Below are 4,151 nucleotides of genomic sequence, written 5' to 3' on the forward strand. Positions count from 1 at the left end.
CCTGCAAGTGCACTCCTCGGCCCAAGGCAGTTGTAGTCGCTGTGGCCCGAGTGGAATGAGCCCTCAGCCCAACAGGGGGTTCCTTCTTAGCCAAGGAGTAACACGCCTGAATACACAGAATGATCCACTGCGAGATGGTCCGCTTGTGCACCGCTTTCCCCTTCTTAGCACCCATGTAACCAACAAAGAGTTGGTCATCCACCCTGAACTGGCGTGTGCGATCCAGATAAACGAGAGCGCACGTTTTGGGTCCAGACGGTGGAGCCTCCCTTCCTCTCTCGAGGGATGCGGAGGCAGAAAGAAGGTGGGCAAGGTGATGGGACTGCCCGATGTGGAAGGCTGTGACTACCTTGGGCAGGAAAGAGGGCCTTGTCCACATGACAACCTTGTCCAGATGGACCGAAAGGAAAGGAGGTTTACAGGATAGAGCCTGGAGCTCACTCACTCTCCTGGCAGAGGTGATGGCTACCAGGAAGGCAGTCTTCAATGTAAGAAGGCGAAGAGGACAGTTGTGAAGTGGCTCAAACGGAGCGCACATCAGAAAAGTAAGAACCAAGTTCAAGTCCCACTGAGGCATCACAAAGGGCACAGGAGGGAACGTATGCGTGATGCCTTTCAAGAATCGGTTAACAATAGGGGACTTGAACTAAGAAGGTTGATCAGGCAGCCTCAAAAAGGCTGAAAGAGCAGAAAGGTAGCCCTTGATAGTGCCCAGAGCAGAACCCTGCTGGGCAAGAGAAAGAAGAAAGAGAAGAACCTCAGAAAGAGGGGCAGAGAGAGGATCCACAGCCTTTGCTGTGCACCATGCCACAGATCTGTTCCACCTGCAGGCGTATACCGACTTTGTGGAGGGACGCCTGGCTGCCAGAATGATGTTACAGACTTCAGGAGGCAAGTCAAATGGCCTCAACTGTCGCCGCTCAATCTCCAAGCATGGAGGTGGAGACTGGACAGGTGCGGGTGGAGGACCGTCCCCTGCTGCTGCGACAGAGGGTCCTCCTGAAGAGGCAGACGAACCGGGGGATCGACTGACATACTGAGTAGCTCGGGATACCAGTACCTTCGTGCCCAGTCCAGAGCCACAAGGATGACTTGTGCCCGGTCGCGCCTCCTGATCTTCTTCAGCACTCTGGGCAGAAGTGGTATAGGCGGAAAGGCATACAACAGACCACAACTCCAGTCGCAACGAAAAGCGTCTCTGAGCGAGTGCCGCCTTGGAAATTCCAACGCGCAGAACTGATGACATTGCGCGTTCTCTTCGGTGGCGAATAGATCTAACCAAGGCTCTCCCCACTGCAGAAAGAGACCTTGCGCCACGTCCGAGTTCAGACGCCATTCGTGATCCATCATGCACCGTCGGCTGAGTTTGTCCGCCCTGGCGTTCAGAGAACCTGCCAGGTGTTGAACCACCAGGGTCACGCCCTGATGTTCCAGCCACTGCCAGAGGCGCAGAGCCTCCTGGCATAGGGTCCACGACCCCACCCCGCCCTGTTTGTTGCAGTACCACATGGCGGTGGTGTTGTCCGTGAACGCCTGCACTGCACTCCCTCAGACAGAGGGGAGGAATGCCTTCAGTGCTAGACGAATCGCCCGCAGCTCTAAAAGGTTGATATGGAGCCTGGACTCCGCCGGAGACCAGAGGCCTCTGATCTCCACCTCTCCCATGTGGCCTCCCCAGCCCTGGAGGGACGCGTCAGTCACAACCACGTGCTCCGGTTGGGGAAGGGAGAGGGATCTGCCGCTGACCCAATCGCGGTCCGTGAGCCAACACTGCAGCTGTCTCGCAGTGCCCTCCGAGATCAGGACATGGTCGGACAGGTTGCCCTGATGCTGGGCCCACTGAAACTTCAGGTCCCACTGCAGAGCCCGCATCCGCCAACGGGTGTGATGCACCAGAAGGATGCAGGAGGCCATCAGCCCCAGAAGCCACAGCGTCAACCTGACCGAGACTCTGGATAAAGGCTGAAAGATTGGAATGAGAGCCTGTATATCCCGAACCCGCTGTTCGGGTGGGTAAACCCGAAACTGCGCCGAGTCGAGAACCGCTCCGATGAAAAGGAGCTTCTGAGAGGGACACAGGTGTGACTTCGGCACATTGATGGAGAACCCCAGCTCGTGCAAGAGGTCTGCCATCGTCTGGAGGTGGCTGACGACTGTCTGGGGCGAGCCCGCCTTCAACAATCAGTCGTCGAGGTAGGGGAAGACTGAAACCCCTAACCTGCGCAGATGGGCTGCGACCACCGCCATCACCTTCGTGAACACCCGTGGGGCGCTGGTAAGGCCGAAGGGGAGCACAGTAAACTGAAAGTGCTCGTGGCCTACCGTGAACCGTAGGTAACGCCGGTGGGCCGGGAGGACGGGGATGTGGAAATAAGCGTCCTGCAAGTCCAACGCTACCATCCAGTCTCCTGGGTCCAGGGCAGCTAAGACCTGAGCCGGAGTCAGCATTTTGAACTTCTTATGAAGGAAGCCGTTGACGTTCCGAAGGTCCAAGATAGGGCATAGGCCCCCTTTGCCCTTCTTGGGTACCAGAAAGTAGTGGGAGTAGCAACCACGTCCTACTTCTGGCCCAGGAACGCGCTCGATGGCCCCCTTGGCCAAGAGGGCCGAAACTTCCTCCTGCAGTAGCCGCAAATGATCCCCGATACGTGGTGGTGTTGAGGAGGCATGGCTTGAGGGGTCGTCTCGAAGGGGAGGGAGTAGCTCCTCCGGACGATCTGCAGCACCCACCTGTCCGAAGTGACAGAGCGCCAGTGAGAGTGGTGATGGCGAACCCTGCCCCCCACTGGCGTCACAAGTCAAGTTCGAATTTGTATAGCGCACTACTCACCCAGAGGGTCTCAAGGCGCTTGCAGGAGGGGGGAACTTTACTTATCGAATATCCAAGTTTTTAGTTGTTTTCTGAAGGAGAGGTGGTTCTGTGTAAGGCGGAGGTGGGTTGGGAGAGAATTTCAGGTCTTGGCCGCTAAGTAGGAGAAGGATCTTCCCCCCATGGTGGATCTTTGGATGCGTGGGATTGCGGCGAGGGCTTGATTGGACGATCGTAGTTGGCGGCTGGGGGTGTAAAAGGACAGGCGCGTGTTGAGGTATTCGGGTCCTAGGTTGTAGAGGGCTTTGTGTGCGTGGGTGAGGAGATGGAACGTTATTCTCTTGTTGACAGGGAGCCAGTGGAGGTCTTTCAGGTGACCGGAAATGTGAGCTTGGTGGGGAATGTCTAGAATGAGTCTGGCTGAGGCGTTTTGGATGCGTTGGAGTTTTTTCTGTAATTTGGCAGTGGTTCCGGCGTAAAGGGTGTTTCCGTAGTCCAGTTGGCTTGTGACCAGTGCATGGGTGACCGTCTTTCTTGTTTCGGTGGGGATTCAACGGAAGATTTTTTTGAGCATACGTAGGATGTTGAAGCATGATGATGAGACGGCGTTGACTTGTCTGGTCATCGAGAGGGAGGAGTCCAGGATGAAGCCCAGGTTACGTGCGTGGTCCGTAGGTATGGGTGCGGTTCCCAGGGCCGGTGGCCACCATGAATCGTCCCAGGCGGAGGGGGATGATCCTAAGATGAGGACTTCCGTTTTGTCAGAGTTCAGTTTTAAACGGCTGTTCTTCATCCACTCGGCTACTTCTTTCATCCCTTCGTGTAGGTTGGTTTTGGCGGTATTAGGGTCTTTGGTGAGGGAGAGGATCAGCTGGGTGTCGTCTGCGTAGGAGATAATGTTGAGGTTGTGTTGGCGCGCGATGGATGCGAGGGGACTCATGTATACGTTGAAGAGGGTGGGACTGAGTGAAGATCCTTGTGGTACGCCGATGACTTCGGTAGCCTTTGATCTAAAAGGGGGGAGGCGGACTCTCTGAGTTCTTCCGGCGAGGAACGAGATGATCCAGTCCAATGCTTTTCCTTGTATTCCGACGTTGCTAAGGCGTTGTATAAGGGTGCTATGACAGACTGTGTTGAAGGCTGCGGAGAGGTCAAGTAGGATGAGGGCAGCTGTTTCTCCGTTGTCCAGTAGAGTTCGAATGTCGTCTGTTGCTGCGATGAGGGCGGTCTTGGTGCTGTGTTTGGCTCGGAAGCCGGACTGTGAAGGGTCGAGGGATTTGTTGGATTCGAGGAAGGCGGCGAGTTGACTGTTAACGGCTTTCTCAATGACTTTGACAGGGAA

This window comes from Lissotriton vulgaris, unplaced genomic scaffold, assembly GCF_964263255.1.
Source record: "Lissotriton vulgaris unplaced genomic scaffold, aLisVul1.2 SCAFFOLD_391, whole genome shotgun sequence".
NCBI classification, from domain to species: Eukaryota; Metazoa; Chordata; class Amphibia; order Caudata; family Salamandridae; genus Lissotriton; species Lissotriton vulgaris.